Below are 25,559 nucleotides of genomic sequence, written 5' to 3'. Positions count from 1 at the left end.
TATTAGGAAACTCGATTTTTTTAACTTAGCGTTGTTGATAAATCCAGGTAACATTTTATTCCAATGATCAGTTTTGGTCATCTTTCTAAACATAGAGCAAAAATGAAAGCCAATATACAGAGGAAAGTTAAAGTTGGAGTATGAAATATCCAGTGAAGAGTATGGTCTACATTGGTGGCCGGTCTACAGCTCTTGATAAGTCGCCTTATAAAATAAATCTATCTGTTAGTGCAAATTTAATGATTGCACTATTTTTATCAATCATCAGCTCCAGTTACAATCTAAAGGCTGCCACACAACCACCGGGATGGCCGAGTGGTTAAGGCGTTGGACTTAAGATCCAATGGATATGTATCCGTGTGGGTTCGAACCCCACTCCTGGTATGAGTTTTACTCTTGAAAATCGTCAAGGCATCTCAAAATCTACATAGGTCTGAACAGCAGGAAAGATATTGTTGCTCGGTAGCACAGTTGTATACCTGTAATAACCATGAATATTGCAATTAATTGAGTGGAGGTTTTATAATAAACTGAAGCTCTAGTACGACGTATGATGATCACTAGAGGAAGGTTCAAGTTTCAACCAAAGAATAGACATCTAAAAAAAACAAATGTGGAATGTTTTGGGAAAAAGATGTAGTTGATTTATTGAGGTAAACAATCATACTGTAGCTCCAAAAGAAGTTTTAAAGCACATGATGTCAAAATAATATGAGCGAATCAGAAGTATGATAAAAGAAATTTGTATAAAATATGGTCTTCTAGAAAGGTTAGATCAAAAAATGAAAAGGACAGGGTGCATAGGTAGTGATGAAATGTTAAATGTGCTTAGGAAAACATGGAGTATAGTGAAGTGACGATCTTGTCATTGAAATTATGTGGAAAGATTAATTTGTATTAGGAAACTAGATTTTTTTAACTTAGCGTTGTTGATAAATCCAGGTAACATTTTATTCCAATGATCAGTTTTGGTCATCTTTCTAAACATAGAGCAAAAATGAAAGCCAATATACAGAGGAAAGTTAAAGTTGGAGTATGAAATTTCCAGTGAAGAGTATGGTCTACATTGGTGGCCGGTCTACAGCTCTTGATAAGTCGCCTTATAAAATAAAGCTATCTGTTAGTGCAAATTTAATGATTGCACTATTTTTATCAATCATCAGCTCCAGTTACAATCTAAAAGCTGACACACAGCCACCAGGATGGCCGAGTGGTTAAGGCGTTGGACTTAAGATCCAATGGATATGTATCCGCGTGGGTTCGAACCCCACTCCTGGTATGTGTTTTACTCTTGAAAATCTTCAAGGCATCTCAAAATTTATATAGGTCTGAACAGCAGGAAAGATATTGTTGCTCGGTAGCACAGTTGTATACCTGTAATAACCATGAATATTGCAATTAATTGAGTGGAGGTTTTATAATAAACTGAAGCTCTAGTACGACGTATGATGATCACTAGAGGAAGTTTCAAGTTTCAACCAAAGAAAAGACATCTAAAAAAAACAAATGTGGAATGTTTTGAGAAAAAGATGTAGTTGATTTATTAAGGTAAACAATCATACTGAAGCTCCAAAAGAAGTTTTAAAGCACATGATGTCAAAATAATATGAGCGAATCAGAAGTATGATAAAAGAAATTTGTATAAAATATGGTCTTCTAGAAAGGTTAGATCAAAAAAGGAAAAGGACAGGGTGCATAGGTAGTGATGAAATGTTAAATCTACTTAGGAAAACATAAGGTATAGTGAAGAGACGAACTTGTCATTGACATTATGTGTAAAGATTAATTTGTATTAGGAAACTCGATTTTTTTACTTAGCGTTGTTGATAAATCCAGGTAACATTTTATTCCAATGATCAGTTTTGGTCATCTTTCTAAACATAGAGCAAAATTGAAAGCCAATATACAGAGGAAAGTAAAAGTTGGAGTATGAAATTTCCAGTGAAGAGTATGGTCTACATTGGTGGCCGGTCTACAGCTCTTGATAAGTCACCTTATAAAATAAAGCTATCTGTTAGTGCAAATTTATCAAAAGTATGATAAAAGAAATTTGTATAACATATGGTCTTCTAGAAAGGTTAGATCAAAAAAGGAAAAGGACAGGGTGCATAGGTAGTGATGAAATGTTAAATATGCTTAGGAAAACATGGGGTATAGTGAAGTGACAAACTTGTCATTGACATTATGTGGAAAGATTAATTTGTATTAGGAAACTCGATTTTTTTAACTTAGCGTTGTTGATAAATCCAGGTAACATTTTATTCCATTGATCAGTTTTGGTCATCTTTCTAAACATAGAGCAAAAATGAAAGCCAATATACAGAGGAAAGTTAAAGTTGGAGTATGAAATATCCAGTGAAGAGTATGGTCTACATTGGTGGCCGGTCTACAGCTCTTGATAAGTCGCCTTATAAAATAAATCTATCTGTTAGTGCAGATTTAATGATTGCACTATTTTTATCAATCATCAGCTCCAGTTACAATCAAAAGGCTGCCACACAACCACCAGGATGGCCGAGTGGTTAAGGCGTTGGACTTAAGATCCAATGGATATGTATCCGCGTGGGTTCGAACCCCACTCCTGGTATGAGTTTTACTCTTGAAAATCGTCAAGGCATCTCAAAATCTACATAGGTCTGAACAGCAGGAAAGATATTGTTGCTCGGTAGCACAGTTGTATACCTGTAATAACCATGAATATTGCAATTAATTGAGTGGAGGTTTTATAATAAACTGAAGCTCTAGTACGACGTATGATGATCACTAGAGGAAGTTTCAAGTTTCAACCAAAGAATCGACATCTAAAAAAACCAAATGTGGAATGTTTTGGGAAAAAGATGTAGTTGATTTATTAAGGTAAACAATCATACTGTAGCTCCAAAAGAAGTTTTAAAGCACATGATGTCAAAATAATATGAGCGAATCAGAAGTATGATAAAAGAAATTTGTATAAAATATGGTCTTCTAGAAAGGTTAGATCAAAAAAGGAAAAGGACAGGGTGCATAGGTAGTGATGAAATGTTAAATGTGCTTAGGAAAACATGGAGTATAGTGAAGTGACGATCTTGTCATTGACATTATGTGGAAAGATTAATTTGTATTAGGAAACTAGATTTTTTTAACTTAGCGTTGTTGATAAATCCAGGTAACATTTTATTCCAATGATCAGTTTTGGTCATCTTTCTAAACATAGAGCAAAAATGAAAGCCAATATACAGAGGAAAGTTAAAGTTGGAGTATGAAATTTCCAGTGAAGAGTATGGTCTACATTGGTGGCCGGTCTACAGCTCTTGATAAGTCGCCTTATAAAATAAAGCTATCTGTTAGTGCAAATTTAATGATTGCACTATTTTTATCAATCATCAGCTCCAGTTACAATCTAAAGGCTGACAGACAGCCACCAGGATGGCCGAGTGGTTAAGGCGTTGGACTTAAGATCCAATGGATATGTATCCGCGTGGGTACGAACCCCACTCCTGGTATGTGTTTTACTCTTGAAAATCTTCAAGGCATCTCAAAATTTATATAGGTCTGAACAGCAGGAAAGATATTGTTGCTCGGTAGCACAGTTGTATACCTGTAATAACCATGAATATTGCAATTAATTGAGTGGAGGTTTTATAATAAACTGAAGCTCTAGTACGACGTATGATGATCACTAGAGGAAGTTTCAAGTTTCAACCAAAGAAAAGACATCTAAAAAAAACAAATGTGGAATGTTTTGAGAAAAAGATGTAGTTGATTTATTAAGGTAAACAATCATACTGAAGCTGCAAAAGAAGTTTTAAAGCACATGATGTCAAAATAATATGAGCGAATTAGAAGTATGATAAAAGAAATTTGTATAAAATATGGTCTTCTAGAAAGGTTAGATCAAAAAAGGAAAAGGACAGGGTGCATAGGTAGTGATGAAATGTTAAATCTACTTAGGAAAACATAAGGTATAGTGAAGAGACCAACTTGTCATTGACATTATGTGTAAAGATTAATTTATATTAGGAAACTCGATTTTTTAACTTAGCGTTGTTGATAAATCCAGGTAACATTTTATTCCAATGATCAGTTTTGGTCATCTTTCTAAACATAGAGCAAAATTGAAAGCCAATATACAGAGGAAAGTAAAAGTTGGAGTATGAAATTTCCAGTGAAGAGTATGGTCTACATTGGTGACCGGTCTACAGCTCTTGATAAGTCACCTTATAACATAAAGCTATCTGTTAGTGCAAATTTATCAAAAGTATGATAAAAGAAATTTGTATAACATATGGTCTTCTAGAAAGGTTAGATCAAAAAAGGAAAAGGACAGGGTGCATAGGTAGTGATGAAATGTTAAATTTGCTTAGGAAAACATGGGGTATAGTGAAGTGACAAACTTGTCATTGACATTATGTGGAAAGATTAATTTGTATTAGGAAACTCGATTTTTTTAACTTAGCGTTGTTGATAAATCCAGGTAACATTTTATTCCAATGATCAGTTTTGGTCATCTTTCTAAACATAGAGCAAAAATGAAAGCCAATATACAGAGAAAAGTTAAAGTTGGAGTATGAAATATCCAGTGAAGCGTATGGTATACATTGGTGGCCGGTCTACAGCTCTTGATAAATCGCCTTATAAAATAAAGCTATCTGTTAGTGCAAATTTAATGATTGCACTATTTTTATCAATCATCAGCTCCAGTTACAATCTAAAGGCTGCCACACAACCACCAGGATGGCCGAGTGGTTAAGGCGTTGGACTTAAGATCCAATGGATATGTATCCGCGTGGGTTCGAACCCCACTCCTGATATGAGTTTTACTCTTGAAAATCTTCAAGGCATCTCAAAATCTACATAGGTCTGAACAGCAGGAAAGATATTGTTGCTCGGTAGCACAGTTGTATACCTGTAATAACCATGAATATTGCAATTAATTGAGTGGAGGTTTTATAATAAACTGAAGCTCTAGTACGACGTATGATGATCACTAGAGGAAGTTTCAAGTTTCAACCAAAGAATAGACATCTAAAAAAAACAAATGTGGAATGTTTTGGGAAAAAGATGTAGTTGATTTATTGAGGTAAACAATCATATTGTAGCTCCAAAAGAAGTTTTAAAGCACATGATGTCAAAATAATATGAGCGAATCAGAAGTATGATAAAAGAAATTTGTATAAAATATGGTCTTCTAGAAAGGTTAGATCAAAAAAGCAAAAGGACACGGTGCATAGGTAGTGATGAAATGTTAAATCTACTTAGGAAAACATAAGGTATAGTGAAGAGACGAACTTGTCATTGACATTTTGTGGAAAGATTAATTTGTATTAGGAAACTCGATTTTTTAACTTAGCGTTGTTGATAAATCCAGGTAACATTTTATTCCAATGATCAGTTTTGGTCATCTTTCTAAACATAGAGCAAAATTGAAAGCCAATATACAGAGGAAAGTAAAAGTTGGAGTATGAAATTTCCAGTGAAGAGTATGGTCTACATTGGTGACCGGTCTACAGCTCTTGATAAGTCACCTAATAAAATAAAGCTATCTGTTAGTGCAAATTAATCAAAAGTATGATAAAAGAAATTTGTATAACATATGGTCTTCTAGAAAGGTTAGATCAAAAAAGGAAAAGGACACGGTGCATAGGTAGTGATGAAATGTTAAATATGCTTAGGAAAACATGGGGTATAGTGAAGTGACAAACTTGTCATTGACATTATGTGGAAAGATTAATTTGTATTAGGAAACTCGATTTTTTAACTTAGCGTTGTTGATAAATCCAGGTAACATTTTATTCCAATGATCAGTTTTGGTCATCTTTCTAAACATAGAGCAAAATTGAAAGCCAATGTACAGAGGAAAGTCAAAGTTGGAGTATGAAATTTCCAGTGAAGAGTATGGTCTTTATTGGTGACCGGTCTACAGCTCTTAATAAGTCACCTTATAAAATAAAGCTATCTGTTAGTGCAAATTTATCAAAAGTATGATAAAAGAAATTTGTATAACATATGGTCTTCTAGAAAGGTTAGATCAAAAAAGGAAAAGGACAGGGTGCATAGGTAGTGATGAAATGTTAAATTTGCTTAGGAAAACATGGGGTATAGTGAAGTGACAAACTTGTCATTGACATTATGTGGAAAGATTAATTTGTATTAGGAAACTCGATTTTTTTAACTTAGCGTTGTTGATAAATCCAGGTAACATTTTATTCCAATGATCAGTTTTGGTCATCTTTCTAAACATAGAGCAAAAATGAAAGCCAATATACAGAGGAAAGTTAAAGTTGGAGTATGAAATATCCAGTGAAGAGTATGGTCTACATTGGTGGCCGGTCTACAGCTCTTGATAAGTCGCCTTATAAAATAAATCTATCTGTTAGTGCAAATTTAATGATTGCACTATTTTTATCAATCATCAGCTCCAGTTACAATCTAAAGGCCGCCACACAACCACCGGGATGGCCGAGTGGTTAAGGCGTTGGACTTAAGATCCAATGGATATGTATCCGTGTGGGTTCGAACCCCACTCCTGGTATGAGTTTTACTCTTGAAAATCGTCAAGGCATCTCAAAATCTACATAGGTCTGAACAGCAGGAAAGATATTGTTGCTCGGTAGCACAGTTGTATACCTGTAATAACCATGAATATTGCAATTAATTGAGTGGAGGTTTTATAATAAACTGAAGCTCTAGTACGACGTATGATGATCACTAGAGGAAGGTTCAAGTTTCAACCAAAGAATAGACATCTAAAAAAAACAAATGTGGAATGTTTTGGGAAAAAGATGTAGTTGATTTATTGAGGTAAACAATCATACTGTAGCTCCAAAAGAAGTTTTAAAGCACATGATGTCAAAATAATATGAGCGAATCAGAAGTATGATAAAAGAAATTTGTATAAAATATGGTCTTCTAGAAAGGTTAGATCAAAAAATGAAAAGGACAGGGTGCATAGGTAGTGATGAAATGTTAAATGTGCTTAGGAAAACATGGAGTATAGTGAAGTGACGATCTTGTCATTGAAATTATGTGGAAAGATTAATTTGTATTAGGAAACTAGATTTTTTTAACTTAGCGTTGTTGATAAATCCAGGTAACATTTTATTCCAATGATCAGTTTTGGTCATCTTTCTAAACATAGAGCAAAAATGAAAGCCAATATACAGAGGAAAGTTAAAGTTGGAGTATGAAATTTCCAGTGAAGAGTATGGTCTACATTGGTGGCCGGTCTACAGCTCTTGATAAGTCGCCTTATAAAATAAAGCTATCTGTTAGTGCAAATTTAATGATTGCACTATTTTTATCAATCATCAGCTCCAGTTACAATCTAAAAGCTGACACACAGCCACCAGGATGGCCGAGTGGTTAAGGCGTTGGACTTAAGATCCAATGGATATGTATCCGCGTGGGTTCGAACCCCACTCCTGGTATGTGTTTTACTCTTGAAAATCTTCAAGGCATCTCAAAATTTATATAGGTCTGAACAGCAGGAAAGATATTGTTGCTCGGTAGCACAGTTGTATACCTGTAATAACCATGAATATTGCAATTAATTGAGTGGAGGTTTTATAATAAACTGAAGCTCTAGTACGACGTATGATGATCACTAGAGGAAGTTTCAAGTTTCAACCAAAGAAAAGACATCTAAAAAAAACAAATGTGGAATGTTTTGAGAAAAAGATGTAGTTGATTTATTAAGGTAAACAATCATACTGAAGCTCCAAAAGAAGTTTTAAAGCACATGATGTCAAAATAATATGAGCGAATCAGAAGTATGATAAAAGAAATTTGTATAAAATATGGTCTTCTAGAAAGGTTAGATCAAAAAAGGAAAAGGACAGGGTGCATAGGTAGTGATGAAATGTTAAATCTACTTAGGAAAACATAAGGTATAGTGAAGAGACGAACTTGTCATTGACATTATGTGTAAAGATTAATTTGTATTAGGAAACTCGATTTTTTTACTTAGCGTTGTTGATAAATCCAGGTAACATTTTATTCCAATGATCAGTTTTGGTCATCTTTCTAAACATAGAGCAAAATTGAAAGCCAATATACAGAGGAAAGTAAAAGTTGGAGTATGAAATTTCCAGTGAAGAGTATGGTCTACATTGGTGGCCGGTCTACAGCTCTTGATAAGTCACCTTATAAAATAAAGCTATCTGTTAGTGCAAATTTATCAAAAGTATGATAAAAGAAATTTGTATAACATATGGTCTTCTAGAAAGGTTAGATCAAAAAAGGAAAAGGACAGGGTGCATAGGTAGTGATGAAATGTTAAATATGCTTAGGAAAACATGGGGTATAGTGAAGTGACAAACTTGTCATTGACATTATGTGGAAAGATTAATTTGTATTAGGAAACTCGATTTTTTTAACTTAGCGTTGTTGATAAATCCAGGTAACATTTTATTCCATTGATCAGTTTTGGTCATCTTTCTAAACATAGAGCAAAAATGAAAGCCAATATACAGAGGAAAGTTAAAGTTGGAGTATGAAATATCCAGTGAAGAGTATGGTCTACATTGGTGGCCGGTCTACAGCTCTTGATAAGTCGCCTTATAAAATAAATCTATCTGTTAGTGCAGATTTAATGATTGCACTATTTTTATCAATCATCAGCTCCAGTTACAATCAAAAGGCTGCCACACAACCACCAGGATGGCCGAGTGGTTAAGGCGTTGGACTTAAGATCCAATGGATATGTATCCGCGTGGGTTCGAACCCCACTCCTGGTATGAGTTTTACTCTTGAAAATCGTCAAGGCATCTCAAAATCTACATAGGTCTGAACAGCAGGAAAGATATTGTTGCTCGGTAGCACAGTTGTATACCTGTAATAACCATGAATATTGCAATTAATTGAGTGGAGGTTTTATAATAAACTGAAGCTCTAGTACGACGTATGATGATCACTAGAGGAAGTTTCAAGTTTCAACCAAAGAATCGACATCTAAAAAAACCAAATGTGGAATGTTTTGGGAAAAAGATGTAGTTGATTTATTAAGGTAAACAATCATACTGTAGCTCCAAAAGAAGTTTTAAAGCACATGATGTCAAAATAATATGAGCGAATCAGAAGTATGATAAAAGAAATTTGTATAAAATATGGTCTTCTAGAAAGGTTAGATCAAAAAAGGAAAAGGACAGGGTGCATAGGTAGTGATGAAATGTTAAATGTGCTTAGGAAAACATGGAGTATAGTGAAGTGACGATCTTGTCATTGACATTATGTGGAAAGATTAATTTGTATTAGGAAACTAGATTTTTTTAACTTAGCGTTGTTGATAAATCCAGGTAACATTTTATTCCAATGATCAGTTTTGGTCATCTTTCTAAACATAGAGCAAAAATGAAAGCCAATATACAGAGGAAAGTTAAAGTTGGAGTATGAAATTTCCAGTGAAGAGTATGGTCTACATTGGTGGCCGGTCTACAGCTCTTGATAAGTCGCCTTATAAAATAAAGCTATCTGTTAGTGCAAATTTAATGATTGCACTATTTTTATCAATCATCAGCTCCAGTTACAATCTAAAGGCTGACAGACAGCCACCAGGATGGCCGAGTGGTTAAGGCGTTGGACTTAAGATCCAATGGATATGTATCCGCGTGGGTACGAACCCCACTCCTGGTATGTGTTTTACTCTTGAAAATCTTCAAGGCATCTCAAAATTTATATAGGTCTGAACAGCAGGAAAGATATTGTTGCTCGGTAGCACAGTTGTATACCTGTAATAACCATGAATATTGCAATTAATTGAGTGGAGGTTTTATAATAAACTGAAGCTCTAGTACGACGTATGATGATCACTAGAGGAAGTTTCAAGTTTCAACCAAAGAAAAGACATCTAAAAAAAACAAATGTGGAATGTTTTGAGAAAAAGATGTAGTTGATTTATTAAGGTAAACAATCATACTGAAGCTGCAAAAGAAGTTTTAAAGCACATGATGTCAAAATAATATGAGCGAATTAGAAGTATGATAAAAGAAATTTGTATAAAATATGGTCTTCTAGAAAGGTTAGATCAAAAAAGGAAAAGGACAGGGTGCATAGGTAGTGATGAAATGTTAAATCTACTTAGGAAAACATAAGGTATAGTGAAGAGACCAACTTGTCATTGACATTATGTGTAAAGATTAATTTATATTAGGAAACTCGATTTTTTAACTTAGCGTTGTTGATAAATCCAGGTAACATTTTATTCCAATGATCAGTTTTGGTCATCTTTCTAAACATAGAGCAAAATTGAAAGCCAATATACAGAGGAAAGTAAAAGTTGGAGTATGAAATTTCCAGTGAAGAGTATGGTCTACATTGGTGACCGGTCTACAGCTCTTGATAAGTCACCTTATAAAATAAAGCTATCTGTTAGTGCAAATTTATCAAAAGTATGATAAAAGAAATTTGTATAACATATGGTCTTCTAGAAAGGTTAGATCAAAAAAGGAAAAGGACAGGGTGCATAGGTAGTGATGAAATGTTAAATATGCTTAGGAAAACATGGGGTATAGTGAAGTGACAAACTTGTCATTGACATTATGTGGAAAGATTAATTTGTATTAGGAAACTCGATTTTTTTAACTTAGCGTTGTTGATAAATCCAGGTAACATTTTATTCCAATGATCAATTTTGGTCATCTTTCTAAACATAGAGCAAAAATGAAAGCCAATATACAGAGGAAAGTGAAAGTTGGAGTATGAAATATCTAGTGAAGAGTATGGTCTACATTGGTGGCCGGTCTACAGCTCTTGATAAGTCGCCTTATAAAATAAATCTATCTGTTAGTGCAAATTTAATGATTGCACTATTTTTATTAATCATCAGCTCCAGTTACAATCTAAAGGCTGCCACACAACCACCAGGATGGCCGAGTGGTTAAGGCGTTGGACTTAAGATCCAATGGATATGTATCCGCGTGGGTTCGAACCCCACTCCTGGTATGAATTTTACTCTTGAAAATCGTCAAGGCATCTCAAAATCTACATACGTCTGAACAGCAGGAAAGATATTGTTGCTCAGTAGCACAGTTGTATACCTGTAATAACCATGAATATTGCAATTAATTGAGTGGAGGTTTAATAATAAACTGAAGCTCTAGTACGACGTATGATGATCACTAGAGGAAGTTTCAAGTTTCAACCAAAGAATAGACATCTAAAAAAAACAAATGTGGAATGTTTTGGGAAAAAGATGTAGTTGATTTATTGAGGTAAACAATCATACTGTAGCTCCAAAAGAAGTTTTAAAGCACATGATGTCAAAATAATATGAGCGAATCAGAAGTATGATAAAAGAAATTTGTATAAAATATGGTCTTCTAGAAAGGTTAGATCAAAAAAGGAAAAGGACAGGGTGCATAGGTAGTGATGAAATGTTAAATGTGCTTAGGAAAACATGGAGTATAGTGAAGTGACGATCTTGTCATTGACATTATGTGAAAAGATTAATTTGTATTAGGAAACTCGATTTTTTTAACTTAGCGTTGTTGATAAATCCAGGTAACATTTTATTCCAATGATCAGTTTTGGTCATCTTTCTAAACATAGAGCAAAAATGAAAGCCAATATACAGAGGAAAGTTAAAGTTGGAGTATGAAATTTCCAGTGAAGAGTATGGTCTACATTGGTGGCCGGTCTACAGCTCTTGATAAGTCGCCTTATAAAATAAAGCTATCTGTTAGTGCAAATTTAATGATTGCACTATTTTTATCAATCATCAGCTCCAGTTACAATCTAAAGGCTGACACACAGCCACCAGGATGGCCGAGTGGTTAAGGCGTTGGACTTAAGATCCAATGGATATGTATCTGCGTGGGTTCGAACCCCACTCCTGGTATGTGTTTTACTCTTGAAAATCTTCAAGGCATCTCAAAATTTATATAGGTCTGAACAGCAGGAAAGATATTGTTGCTCGGTAGCACAGTTGTATACCTGTAATAACCATGAATATTGCAATTAATTGAGTGGAGGTTTTATAATAAACTGAAGCTCTAGTACGACGTATGATGATCACTAGAGGAAGTTTCAAGTTTCAACCAAAGAAAAGACATCTAAAAAAAACAAATGTGGAATGTTTTGAGAAAAAGATGTAGTTGATTTATTAAGGTAAACAATCATACTGAAGCTGCAAAAGAAGTTTTAAAGCACATGATGTCAAAATAATATGAGCGAATCAGAAGTATGATAAAAGAAATTTGTATAAAATATGGTCTTCTAGAAAGGTTAGATCAAAAAAGGAAAAGGACAGGGTGCATAGGTAGTGATGAAATGTTAAATCTACTTAGGAAAACATAAGGTATAGTGAAGAGACCAACTTGTCATTGACATTATGTGTAAAGATTAATTTGTATTAGGAAACTCGATTTTTTAACTTAGCGTTGTTGATAAATCCAGGTAACATTTTATTCCAATGATCAGTTTTGGTCATCTTTCTAAACATAGAGCAAAATTGAAAGCCAATATACAGAGGAAAGTAAAAGTTGGAGTATGAAATTTCCAGTGAAGAGTATGGTCTACATTGGTGACCGGTCTACAGCTCTTGATAAGTCACCTTATAAAATAAAGCTATCTGTTAGTGCAAATTTATCAAAAGTATGATAAAAGAAATTTGTATAACATATTGTCTTCTAGAAAGGTTAGATCAAAAAAGGAAAAGGACAGGGTGCATAGGTAGTGATGAAATGTTAAATATGCTTAGGAAAACATGGGGTATAGTGAAGTGACAAACTTGTCATTGACATTATGTGGAAAGATTAATTTGTATTAGGAAACTCGATTTTTTTAACTTAGCGTTGTTGATAAATCCAGGTAACATTTTATTCCAATGATCAGTTTTGGTCATCTTTCTAAACATAGAGCAAAAATGAAAGCCAATATACAGAGGAAAGTTAAAGTTGGAGTATGAAATATCTAGTGAAGAGTATGGTCTACATTGGTGGCCGGTCTACAGCTCTTGATAAGTCGCCTTATAAAATAAATCTATCTGTTAGTGCAAATTTAATGATTGCACTATTTTTATCAATCATCAGCTCCAGTTACAATCTAAAGGCTGCAACACAACCACCAGGATGGCCGAGTGGTTAAGGCGTTGGACTTAAGATCCAATGGATATGTATCTGCGTGGGTTCGAACCCCACTCCTGGTATGTATTTTACTCTTGAAAATCTTCAAGGCATCTCAAAATTTATATAGGTCTGAACAGCAGGAAAGATATTGTTGCTCGGTAGCACAGTTGTATACCTGTAATAACCATGAATATTGCAATTAATTGAGTGGAGGTTTTATAATAAACTGAAGCTCTAGTACGACGTATGATGATCACTAGAGGAAGTTTCAAGTTTCAACCAAAGAAAAGACATCTAAAAAAAACAAATGTGGAATGTTTTGAGAAAAAGATGTAGTTGATTTATTAAGGTAAACAATCATACTGAAGCTGCAAAAGAAGTTTTAAAGCACATGATGTCAAAATAATATGAGCGAATCAGAAGTATGATAAAAGAAATTTGTATAAAATATGGTCTTCTAGAAAAATTAGATCAAAAAAGGAAAAGGACAGGGTGCATAGGTAGTGATGAAATGTTAAATGTGCTTAGGAAAACATGGAGTATAGTGAAGTGACGATCTTGTCATTGACATTATGTGGAAAGATTAATTTGTATTAGGAAACTCGATTTTTTTAACTTAGCGTTGTTGATAAATCCAGGTAACATTTTATTCCAATGATCAGTTTTGGTCATCTTTCTAAACATAGAGCAAAATTGAAAGCCAATATACAGAGGAAAGTAAAAGTTGGAGTATGAAATTTCCAGTGAAGAGTATGGTCTACATTGGTGACCGGTCTACAGCTCTTGATAAGTCACCTTATAAAATAAAGCTATCTGTTAGTGCAAATTTATCAAAAGTATGATAAAAGAAATTTGTATAACATATGGTCTTCTAGAAAGGTTAGATCAAAAAAGGAAAAGGACAGGGTGCATAGGTAGTGATGAAATGTTAAATATGCTTAGGAAAACATGGGGTATAGTGAAGTGACAAACTTGTCATTGACATTATGTGGAAAGATTAATTTGTATTAGGAAACTCGATTTTTTTAACTTAGCGTTGTTGATAAATCCAGGTAACATTTTATACCAATGTTCAGTTTTGGTCATCTTTCTAAACATAGAGCAAAAATGAAAGCCAATATACAGAGGAAAGTTAAAGTTGGAGTATGAAATATCTAGTGAAGAGTATGGTCTACATTGGTGGCCGGTCTACAGCTCTTGATAAGTCGCCTTATAAAATAAATCTATCTGTTAGTGCAAATTTAATGATTGCACTATTTTTATCAATCATCAGCTCCAGTTACAATCTAAAGGCTGCCACACAACCACCAGGATGGCCGAGTGGTTAAGGCGTTGGACTTAAGATCCAATGGATATGTATCCGCGTGGGTTCGAACCCCACTCCTGGTATGAGTTTTACTCTTGAAAATCGTCAAGGCATCTCAAAATCTACATACGTCTGAACAGCAGGAAAGATATTGTTGCTCGGTAGCACAGTGGTATACCTGTAATAACCATGAATATTGCAATTAATTGAGTGGAGGTTTAATAATAAACTGAAGCTCTAGTACGACGTATGATGATCACTAGAGGAAGTTTCAAGTTTCAACCAAAGAATAGACATCTAAAAAAACCAAATGTGGAATGTTTTGGGAAAAAGATGTAGTTGATTTATTGAGGTAAACAATCATACTGTAGCTCCAAAAGAAGTTTTAAAGCACATGATGTCAAAATAATATGAGCGAATCAGAAGTATGATAAAAGAAATTTGTATAAAATATGGTCTTCTAGAAAGGTTAGATCAAAAAAGGAAAAGGACAGGGTGCATAGGTAGTGATGAAATGTTAAATGTGCTTAGGAAAACATGGAGTATAGTGAAGTGACGATCTTGTCATTGACATTATGTGGAAAGATTAATTTGTATTAGGAAACTCGATTTTTTTAACTTAGCGTTGTTGATAAATCCAGGTAACATTTTATTCCAATGATCAGTTTTGGTCATCTTTCTAAACATAGAGCAAAAATGAAAGCCAATATACAGAGGAAAGTTAAAGTTGGAGTATGAAATTTCCAGTGAAGAGTATGGTCTACATTGGTGGCCGGTCTACAGCTCTTGATAAGTCGCCTTATAAAATAAAGCTATCTGTTAGTGCAAATTTAATGATTGCACTATTTTTATCAATCATCAGCTCCAGTTACAATCTAAAGGCTGACACACAGCCACCAGGATGGCCGAGTGATTAAGGTGTTGGACTTAAGATCCAATGGATATGTATCCGCGTGGGTTCGAACCCCACTCCTGGCATGTGTTTTACTCTTGAAAATCTTCAAGGCATCTCAAAATTTATATAGGTCTGAACAGCAGGAAAGATATTGTTGCTCAGTAGCACAGTTGTATACCTGTAATAACCATGAATATTGCAATTAATTGAGTGGAGGTTTTATAATAAACTGAAGCTCTAGTACGACGTATGATGATCACTAGAGGAAGTTTCAAGTTTCAACCAAAGAAAAGACATCTAAAAAAACAAATGTGGAATGTTTTGAGAAAAAGATGTAGTTGATTTATTAAGGCAAACAATCATACTGAAGCTGCAAAAGAAGTTTTAAAGCACATGATGTCAAAATAATATGAGCGAATCAGAAGTATGATAAAAGAAATTTGTATAAAATATGGTCTTCTAGAAAGGTTAGATCAAAAAAGGAAAAGGACAGGGTGCATAGGTAGTGATGAAATGTTAAATCTACTTAGGAAAACATGGGGTATAGTGAAGTGACGAACTTGTCATTGACATTATGTGGAAAGATTAATTTGTATTAGGAAACTCGATTTTTTAACTTAGCGTTGTTGATAAATCCAGGTAACATTTTATTCCAATGATCAGTTTTGGTCATCTTTCTAAACATAGAGCAAAATTGAAAGCCAATATACAGAGGAAAGTAAAAGTTGGAGTATGAAATTTCCAGTGAAGAGTATGGTCTACATTGGTGACCGGTCTACAGTCACCTTATAAAATAAAGCTATCTGTTAGTGCTAATTTATCAAAAGTATGATAAAAGAAATTTGTATAACATATGGTCTTCTAGAAAGGTTAGATCAAAAAAGGAAAAGGACAGGGTGCATAGGTAGTGATGAAATGTTAAATCTGCTTAGGAAAACATGGGGTATAGTGAAGTGACGAACTTGTCATTGACATTATGTGGAAAGATTAATTTGAATTAGGAAACTCGATTTTTTTTAACTTAGCGTTGTTGATAAATCCAGGTAACATTTTATTCCAATGTTCAGTTTTGGTCATCTTTCTAAACATAGAGCAAAAATGAAAGCCAATATACAGAGGAAAGTTAAAGTTGGAGTATGAAATATCCAGTGAAGAGTATGGTCTACATTGGTGGTCGGTCTACAGGTCTTGATAAGTCTTTTTATAAAATAAAGCTATCTGTTAGTGCAAATTTAATGATTGCACTATTTTTATCAATCATCATCTCCAGTTAAAATATAAAGGCTGACACACAACCCTCAGGATGGCGCAGTGGTTATGGCATTTGACTTAAGATCTAATGGATATGTATCCGCGCTGGTTCGAACCCCCACCCCTGGTATGAGTTTTACTCTTGAAAATCTTCAAGGCATCTCAAAATCTACATTGGTATGAACAGCAGGAAAGATATTGTTGCTCAGTAGCACAGTTGTATACCTGTAATAACCATAAATATTGCAATTAATTGAGTGGAGGTTTTATAATAAACTGAAGCTCTAGTACGACGTATGATGATCACTAGAGGAAGTTTCAAGTTTCAACCAAAGAAAAGACATCTAAAAAAAAAAAATGTGGAATGTTTTGGGAAAAAGATGTAGTTGATTTATTGAGGTAAACAATCATACTGTAGCTCCAAAAGAAGTTTTAACCCCTTCACCCCCGGCCACTAAAACACCCTAATGACCGGGCCATTTTTTGCAATTCTGACCAGTGTCACTTTGACAGGTTATAACTCTGGAACGCTTCAACGGATCCTGGCGATTCTGAGATTGTTTTTTCGTGACATATTGTACTTCATGTCAGTGGTAAATTTAGGCCGATATTTTTAGCGTTTATTTGTGAAAATTTAGGAAATTTGGCGAAAATTTTGAAAATTTTGCGATTTTCAAACTTTGAAAATTTATGCCCATAAATCTTAGAGATATGTCACACAAAATAGTTACTAAATAACATTTCCCACTTGTCTACTTTACATCAGCGCAATTTTCGAAACAAATTTTTTTTCCGTTAGGAAGTTAGAAGGGGTCAAAGGTCATCAGCAAATTCTCATTTTTCCAACAAAATTTACAAAATAATTTTTTTTAGGGACCACATTACATTTGAGGTGACTTTGAGAGGCCTAGGTGACAGAAAATACCCAAAAGTGACCCCATTCTAAAAACTACACCCCTCACACTGCTCAAAACCACATCCAATAAGTTTATTAACCCTTTAGGTGCTTCGCAGGAACCAAAGCAATGTGGAAGGAAAAAATGAAAATTTTACTTTTTAACACAAAAATGTTACTTTAGCCATAAAATTTTCATTTTTACAAGGGAGAAAAGAGAAAGTGCACCCTACACTTTATAGTGCAATTTCTCATGAGTACGCTGATACCCCATATGTGGTAAAAATCAATTGTTTGGGCGCACGGCAGAGCTCGGAAGGGAAGGAGCGCCATTTGAATTTTTGAACGCAAAATTAGCTGCACTCATTAGCGGACGCCATGTCGGGTTTGAAGACCCCCTGAGGTGCCTAACCAATGGAGCTCCCCCACAAGTGACCCCATTTTGGAAACTAGAGCCCTCAAATAATTTTTCTAGATGTTTGGTGAGCACTTTGAACCCCTGGGGGCTTCACAAAAGTTTATAGCGTTGAGCCGTGAAAAGAAAAAAAATTTTTTTACCACAAAACGGTTGCTTCAACTAGGTAGCTTTTTTTTCACAAGGGTAACAGGAAAAAATGCACCATAAAATGTATTGTGCATTTTCTCCTGAGTACGCAGATACCTCATATGTGGTGGAAATCAAATGTTTGGACACACAGCAGTGCTCAGAAGGCAAGGAGCGCCATTTGAATTTTTGAGTGCAAAATTAGCTGCACCTGTTAGCGGACGCCATGTCGGGTTTGAAGACCCCCTGAGGTGCCTAAACAATGGAGCTCCCCCACAAGTGACCCCATTTTGGAAACTAGAGCCTTCAAATAATTGTTCTAGATGTTTGGTGAGCACTTTGAACACCTGGGGGCTTCACAGAAGTTTATAGCGTTGAGCCGTGAAAAGAAAAAAAATATTTTTTACAACAAAACGGTTGCTTCAACTAGGTAGCTTTTTTTTCACAAGGGTAACAGGAAAAAATGCACCATAAAATGTATTGTGCATTTTCTCCTGAATACGCAGATACCTCATATGTGGTGCAAATCAAATCTTTGGACACACGGCAGTGCTCGGAAGGCAAGGAGCGCCATTTGAATTTTTGAGTGCAAAATTAGCTGCACTCATTAGCGGACGCCATGTGGGGTATGAAGACCCCCTGAGGTGCCTAAACAATGGAGCTCCCCCACAAGTCACCCCATTTTGGAAACTAGAGCCCTCAAATAATTTTTCTAAATGTTTGGTGAGCACTTTGAACACCTGGGGGCTTCACAGACGTTTATAGCGTTGAGCCGTGAAAAGAAAAAAATTTTTTTTTACCACAAAACGGTTGCTTCAACTAGGTAGCTTTTTTTTCACAAGGCTATCAGGAAAAAATGCACCATAAAATGTATTGTGCATTTTCTCCTGAGTACGCAGATACCTCATATGTGGTGGAAAGTAATTGTTTGGGCGCATGGCGGGGCTCAGAAGAGAAGGAGTGCCATTTGACAGCAAAATTGGTTGGAATCGTTAGCGGACGCCATGTCACGTTTGGAGACCCCCTATGGTGCCTAAACAGTGGAGCTCCCCCACAAGAGACACCATTTTGGAAACTAGAGCCCTCAAATAATTTTTCCAGATGTTTGGTGAGCACTTTGAACACCTGGGGGCTTCACAGAAGTTTATAGCGTTGAGCCGTGAAAAGAAAAAAAATTTTTTTTACCACAAAACGGTTGCTTCAACTAGGTAGTTTTTTTTCACAAGGCTATCAGGAAAAAATGCACCATAAAATGTATTGTGCATTTTCTCCTGAGTACGCAGATACCTCATATGTGGTGGAAAGTAATTGTTTGGGCGCATGGCGGGGCTCAGAAGAGAAGGAGCGCCATTTGACAGCAAAATTGGTTGGAATCATTAGCGGACGTTATGTCACGTTTGGAGACCCCCTATGGTGCCTAAACAGTGGAGATCCCCCACAAGTGACACCATTTTGGAAACTAGAGCCCTCAAATAATTTTTCTAGATGTTTGGTGAGCACTTTGAACACCTGGGGGCTTCACAGAAGTTTATAGCGTTGAGCCGTGAAAAGAATTTTTTTTTTTTTTACCACAAAACGGTTGCTTCAACTAGGTAGCTTTTTTTTCACAAGGGTAACAGGAAAAAATGCACCATAAAACGTATTGTGCAATTTCTCCTGAGTACGCAGATACCTCATATGTGGTGGAAAGTAATTGTTTGAGCGCATGGCGGGGCTCAGAAGAGAAGGAGCGCCATTTGACTTTTCAAACGCACAGACGCAGTGCACTGATCGGCCGCTGCAGGACGCACGGTCGGATGCGATAAAAAAAAGCGTCGGGGATACGTAAAAAAAAAAGTCACGCCAAAAATTGACCATGGATGCAGATACGTTATGTGCATCCCTGATCAGCGCTTGGCGGGATGCACGGACGGATGCGATACAAAAAGCGTCGCAAATACGGAAAAAAGTCACGCCAAAAATTGAGCAGGGATGCCGATCCGTTATGTGCATCCCTGATCAGCGCTTGGCGGGATGCACGGACGGATGCGATACAAAAAGCGTCGGGGATACGGTAAAAAGTCACGCCAAAAATTGACCATGGATGCCGATCCGTTATGTGCATCCCTGATCAGCGCTTGGCGGGACGCACGGACGGATGGGATACAAAAAGCGTCGGGGATACGGAAAAAAAAGTCACGCCAAAAATTGAGCAGGGATGCCGATCCGTTATCTGCATCCCTGATCAGAACTCGGCGGGACGCACGGACGGATGCGATACAAAAAGCGTCGTGAATACGGAAAAAAGTCACACCAAAAATTGACCATGGATGCCGATCCGTTATGTGCATCCCTGATCAGCGCTTGGCAGGACGCACGGACGGATGCGATACAAAAAGCGTCGGGGATACGGAAAAAAGTCACGCCAAAAATTGACCATGGATGCCGATCCGTTATGTGCATCCCTGATCAGCGCTTGGCGGGACGCACGGACGGATGGGATACAAAAAGCGTCGGGGATACGGAAAAAAAAGTCACGCCAAAAATTGAGCAGGGATGCCGATCCGTTATCTGCATCCCTGATCAGCGCTTGGCGGGACGCACGGACGGATGCGATACAAAAAGCGTCGGGGATACGGAAAAAAAGTCACGCCAAAAATTGAGCAGGGATGCCGATCCGTTATCTGCATTCCTGATCAGCGCTTGGCAGGACGCACGGACGGATGAGGTGTAAAAATGGACAGGGGATACGTAAAAAAAAAAGTTATACTCACAGTACCCAAAGGACTAGCAGGAGGATCACTGACCAGAAGAGCTGCAGAGGAACAGATGGCAGAGAGATGGACAGCTTTACAGGAGCAGCAGGCAGATCAGCAGAATGCCCAGGAAGGACCCAGCGATGGACGCAGATGTGATCAGGCCAGTGAAGACAGGTAAGAGGACGTCGGGGGAGAGCAGAGGGGGAGAGAGGGGGGGGAGAGCAGAGGAGGGGGAGAGCAGAGGGGGAGGGGGGAGAGCAGAGGGGGAGGGGGGAGAGCAGAGGGGGAGACCGGAGAGGGAGCTGCAGAAGCAGAATAGAGATAATGGGGGAGGCAGTCAGATCGCGGGGGGAGCGGATCGGGATGTCGGGGGGGGGTTGGTTGGGGGGAGCAGATCGCGGGGGGGGCACGGCAGGAGCTATCACGGCAGCGCGCAGGGGCACCACGGGAGCGCGCATGGGCTGCAAAGTGAGCACAGTACTCACGTGCAGCAGAAGCGGTGAACTCAGCTACGGCGGCGGCGGCAGCAGCAGCGGTGGCGTGGTACCACAAGTACCAGCCACTGCACGCTGCAGACATGTTGGGGGAGGGCTCACAGGCCAGCACAGGCCTGGGGAGGGCGGCCACCGGCAGATCAGACCGCCCCACCGCACACTGATTGGAGCGATTGCGCGTCATAGCACGATCGCTCCAATCAGTGCTGCAGGGGCTGGGGGCGGCATGTTTGAGGTCCACCTATGATATGCTGCTGCAGCTGCAGCATCTCATAGCTGGATCTCACAGGATCGCACTAATTCGGGCATTATTTTTGCCGAAATTAGTGCGATCGATGTGGTTGGCGGTTCAGATTTGAACAGCCAATCACATCGATCGTCGATAGGGGGTGGCGATGCCGCCCCCCCTGGGGTCAAGCAAAGGTCCCCTGCTGTAAGAAACAGCAGGGGACATCATTTGAAAGCCGTTGCTATGGCCACGGCAATCAAATGAAGTTTAGGCAGTAAAATTACGTCCCTGGTCGTTAAGTCACGTTAAAATAGGACGTAATTTTACTGCCCGCGGTCGTGAAGGGGTTAAAGCACATGATGTCAAAATAATATGAGCGAATCAGAAGTATGATAAAAGAAATTTGTATAAAATATGGTCTTCTAGAAAGGTTAGATCAAAAAAGGAAAAGGACAGGGTGCATAGGTAGTGATGAACTGTTAAATCTGCTTAGGAAAACATCGGGTATAGTGAAGTGACGAACTTGTCATTGACATTATGTGGAAAGATTAATTTGTATTAGGAAACTCAATTTTTTTAACTTAGTGTTGTTGATAAATCCAGGTAACATTTTATTCCAATGTTCAGTTTTGGTCATCTTTCTAAACATAGAGCAAAAATGAAAGCCAATATTCAGAGGAAAGTTAAAGTTGGAGTATGAAATTTCCAGTGAAGAGTATGGTCTACATTGGTGGCCGGTCTACAGGTCTTGATAAGTCACCTTATAAAATAAAGCTATCTGTTAGTGCAAATTTAATGATTGCACTATTTTTATCAATCATTATCTCCAGTTACAATCTGAAGGCTGACACACAACCACCAGGATGGCACAGTGGTTAAGGCGTTGGACTTAAGATCCAATGGGTATGTATCTGCGTGGGTTCGAGTATGAATTTTACTCTTGAAAATCTTCAAGGCATCTCAAAATCTTCATTGGTATGAACAGCAGGAAAAATATTGTTGCTCGGTAGCACAGTTGTATACCTGTAATAACCATAAATATTGCAATTAATTGAGTGGAGGTTTTATAATAAACTGAAACTCTAGTACGACGTATGATGATCACTAGAGGAAGTTTCAAGTTTCAACCAAAGAAAAGACATCTAAAAAAAACAAATGTGGAATGTTTTGGGAAAAAGATGTAGTTGATTTATTGAGGTAAACAATCATACTGTAGCTCCAAAAGAAGTTTTAAAGCACATGATGTCAAAATAATATGAGCGAATCAGAAGTATGATAAAAGAAATTTGTAAAAAATATGGTCTTCTAGAAAGGTTAGGTCAAAAAAGGAAAAGGACAGGGTGCATAGGTAGTGATGAAATGTTAAATCTGCTTAGGAAAACATGGGGTATAGTGAAGTGACGAACTTGTCATTGACATTATGTGGAAAGATTAATTTGTATTAGGAAACTCGATTTTTTTAACTTAGCGTTGTTGATGAATCCAGGTAACATTTTATTCCAATGATCAGTTTTGGTCATCTTTCTAAACATAGAGCAAAAATGAAAGCCAATACACAGAGGAAAGTTAAAGTTGGAGTATGAAATTTCCAGTGAAGAGTATGGTCTACATTGGTGGCCGGTCTACAGCTCTTGATAAGTCACCTTATAAAATAAAGCTATGTTAGTGCAAATTTAATGATTGCACTATTTTTATCAATCATCAGCTCCAGTTACAATCTAAAAGCAGTCCCCCTTTCACTAAGTCTGTCTACTAATAATAAAATATAAATAATTTTTTGGCACAAAAACGAATTTGTTGATATTTTTTCATTTCTATGAGAGTGCAGTGTCTTATATATACTATAGTCTGGACCTCGGTCCCCTCACTAGCACCTCAATCTCTCCTCCCTATTCGGGCAGAGTGCACACCATATACTCTAAACTGATATATCTGTCTTGGTGATTGCACCAGCCCACTCATGTCATTTGATACCTTTGCCTATGATGACACAACCAGTAATAGCATACTGGCACAAGTCTCTAACTCTACAGAATTCCTTAAAACCCCAGTCAGAGAAGTCAGGACTAGGGACTGGGAAAAGGAGAACCGTACATTCATTTCTCTAATCTCCATTGTACGACCCTAGCAGAATATTATCGACAGAACCGGATCCCTGGGGACCTCGCTTCGCTTAAGAAAAAAACTGAAGATACATTGAAGGAATTCAAGAAGGGTCTAGAAGAATAGAAGAGACAAAAAATTCCAAAGAGATACAGACGATTACCTACATAACAGAGTTTATCGATGGAATGATGGACAAACCAATATACGACAATGGAGAAGACAACCGGTCTACAACCACTCAGCCTCTTAGGACAGCGAATCTGGTGGCAGCCTTCCAAGCTCAACGTCTTTTTTAGGACTTGGAAAAAGAAAACTAAACCAATGAGGAGGTCGAGGAGGCGGAGGCGGAGATTGGGGGATGACACTGAGATCACAGGTGAGGGTCCCAATTTAGTTATTAATTAGAGATGAGCGAACCGGTCCCGGTTCGGCTCGAGGCGGTTCGCCGAACGGGGGGTCTGGCTCGAGTTCGGCTCGTCGAACGTTCGACGAACCGAACTCGAGCCCATAGGAAACAATGGCAGGCAATCACAAACACAGTAAAACACCTAGAAAACACCCTCAAAGGTGTCCAAAAGGTGACAAACAACTCACAACACAACACAAACACATGGGAAAGTGACAAGGACATGTACTCATGCGAAAACAAAACAGCTGGACAAGGAAAAAGAGGAGGACACACAGATATAGGCATGGCACGCCCTTCTAAAGTCATGTAAAACACCGCAAGGTGACTCCAAGCGGAGTCTCCCTTTTTTCCAAAAATTGGGCCCCACACACCCACCCCTTCAGTGGCAGCAGTTGTGCCCCAGTTGTACACTTCACAGCTAGATTTGCATCAAGCACATTCAAAAATACGCCATTCTTATCCGTCCCCAGGATGACACCGGGGTAGGTAGCAAAGTCTTTCCTGATCCCAGCTCTGTTCATCTTGGCTTCTTTTAAAAACACAGCAAGCAAGGGTTACTCCAAGCGGAGTCTCCCTTTTTTCCAAAAATTGGGCCCCACACACACCCACCCCTTCAGTGGCAGCACTTGGGCCCCAGTTGTACACTTCACAGCTAGATTTGCATCAAGCACATTCAAAAATACGCTATTCTTAACCGTCCCCAGGATGACACCGGGGTAGGTAGCAAAGTCTTTCCTGATCCCAGCTCTGTTCATCTTGGCTTCTTTTAAAAACACAGCAAGCAAGGGTTACTCCAAGCGGAGTCTCCCTTTTTTCCAAAAATTGGGCCACACAGACACCCACCCCATCAGTGGCAGCACTTGGGCCCTAGTTGCAAACAGGATGTTTTGATTTGCATCAAGCACATTCAAAAATACGCTATTCTTAGCCGTCCACAGGATGACACCGGGGTAGGTAGCAAAGTCTTTCCTGATCCCAGCTCTGTTCATCTTGGCTTCTTTTAAAAACACAGCAAGCAAGGGTTACTCCAAGCGGAGTCTCCCTTTTTTCCAAAAATTGGGCCACACAGACACCCACCCCATCAGTGGCAGCACTTGGGCCCTAGTTGCAAACAGGATGTTTTGATTTGCATCAAGCACATTCAAAAATACGCTATTCTTAGCCGTCCCCAGGATGACACCGGGGTAGGTAGCAAAGTCTTTGCTGACCCATGACTTGTTCATCTTGGCTTCTTTTAAAAACAATGTAAGCAAGGGTTACTCCAAGCGGAGTCTCCCTTTTTTCCAAAAATTGGGCCACACAGACACCCACCCCATCAGTGGCAGCACTTGGGCCCTAGTTGCAAACAGGATGTTTTGATTTGCATCAAGCACATTCAAAAATACGCTATTCTTAGCCGTCCCCAGGATGACACCGGGGTAGGTAGCAAAGTCTTTGCTGACCCATGACTTGTTCATCTTGGCTTCTTTTAAAAACAATGTAAGCAAGGGTTACTCCAAGCGGAGTCTCCCTTTTTTCCAAAAATTGGGCCACACAGACACCCACCCCATCAGTGGCAGCACTTGGGCCCTAGTTGCAAACAGGATGTTTTGATTTGCATCAAGCACATTCAAAAATACGCTATTCTTAGCCGTCCACAGGATGACACCGGG

The 25,559-nt window shown here is 37.8% G+C and overlaps 14 non-coding genes across 14 annotated transcripts; all 14 read left to right on the top strand.

Moving 5' to 3' along the window:
* The first annotated feature begins 301 nt into the window (after positions 1 to 301).
* On the top strand, positions 302 to 384 carry TRNAL-UAA (transfer RNA leucine (anticodon UAA)). The gene has a single exon. It is a non-coding gene; the product is annotated as a tRNA-Leu (tRNA).
* Positions 385 to 1,196: 812 nt separating this feature from the next.
* Positions 1,197 to 1,279, top strand: TRNAL-UAA (transfer RNA leucine (anticodon UAA)). Its single transcript has one exon. It is a non-coding gene; the product is annotated as a tRNA-Leu (tRNA).
* Positions 1,280 to 2,504: 1,225 nt separating this feature from the next.
* Positions 2,505 to 2,587, top strand: TRNAL-UAA (transfer RNA leucine (anticodon UAA)). Its single transcript has one exon. It is a non-coding gene; the product is annotated as a tRNA-Leu (tRNA).
* An 812-nt stretch (positions 2,588 to 3,399) lies between these two features.
* TRNAL-UAA (transfer RNA leucine (anticodon UAA)) lies at positions 3,400 to 3,482 on the top strand. The gene has a single exon. It is a non-coding gene; the product is annotated as a tRNA-Leu (tRNA).
* A 1,225-nt stretch (positions 3,483 to 4,707) lies between these two features.
* TRNAL-UAA (transfer RNA leucine (anticodon UAA)) lies at positions 4,708 to 4,790 on the top strand. Its single transcript has one exon. It is a non-coding gene; the product is annotated as a tRNA-Leu (tRNA).
* Positions 4,791 to 6,428: 1,638 nt separating this feature from the next.
* On the top strand, positions 6,429 to 6,511 carry TRNAL-UAA (transfer RNA leucine (anticodon UAA)). The gene has a single exon. It is a non-coding gene; the product is annotated as a tRNA-Leu (tRNA).
* An 812-nt stretch (positions 6,512 to 7,323) lies between these two features.
* TRNAL-UAA (transfer RNA leucine (anticodon UAA)) lies at positions 7,324 to 7,406 on the top strand. Its single transcript has one exon. It is a non-coding gene; the product is annotated as a tRNA-Leu (tRNA).
* A 1,225-nt stretch (positions 7,407 to 8,631) lies between these two features.
* TRNAL-UAA (transfer RNA leucine (anticodon UAA)) lies at positions 8,632 to 8,714 on the top strand. The gene has a single exon. It is a non-coding gene; the product is annotated as a tRNA-Leu (tRNA).
* An 812-nt stretch (positions 8,715 to 9,526) lies between these two features.
* TRNAL-UAA (transfer RNA leucine (anticodon UAA)) lies at positions 9,527 to 9,609 on the top strand. The gene has a single exon. It is a non-coding gene; the product is annotated as a tRNA-Leu (tRNA).
* A 1,225-nt stretch (positions 9,610 to 10,834) lies between these two features.
* Positions 10,835 to 10,917, top strand: TRNAL-UAA (transfer RNA leucine (anticodon UAA)). The gene has a single exon. It is a non-coding gene; the product is annotated as a tRNA-Leu (tRNA).
* An 812-nt stretch (positions 10,918 to 11,729) lies between these two features.
* Positions 11,730 to 11,812, top strand: TRNAL-UAA (transfer RNA leucine (anticodon UAA)). The gene has a single exon. It is a non-coding gene; the product is annotated as a tRNA-Leu (tRNA).
* Positions 11,813 to 13,037: 1,225 nt separating this feature from the next.
* On the top strand, positions 13,038 to 13,120 carry TRNAL-UAA (transfer RNA leucine (anticodon UAA)). The gene has a single exon. It is a non-coding gene; the product is annotated as a tRNA-Leu (tRNA).
* Positions 13,121 to 14,346: 1,226 nt separating this feature from the next.
* Positions 14,347 to 14,429, top strand: TRNAL-UAA (transfer RNA leucine (anticodon UAA)). The gene has a single exon. It is a non-coding gene; the product is annotated as a tRNA-Leu (tRNA).
* Positions 14,430 to 15,241: 812 nt separating this feature from the next.
* TRNAL-UAA (transfer RNA leucine (anticodon UAA)) lies at positions 15,242 to 15,324 on the top strand. Its single transcript has one exon. It is a non-coding gene; the product is annotated as a tRNA-Leu (tRNA).
* The last annotated feature ends 10,235 nt before the right edge of the window (positions 15,325 to 25,559 follow it).

Source organism: Anomaloglossus baeobatrachus, chromosome 3, assembly GCF_048569485.1.
Source record: "Anomaloglossus baeobatrachus isolate aAnoBae1 chromosome 3, aAnoBae1.hap1, whole genome shotgun sequence".
Taxonomy (NCBI): domain Eukaryota; kingdom Metazoa; phylum Chordata; class Amphibia; order Anura; family Aromobatidae; genus Anomaloglossus; species Anomaloglossus baeobatrachus.
Note: the sequence above shows the minus strand (reverse complement) of the source record. Positions and strands in the feature narration are given on the sequence as shown.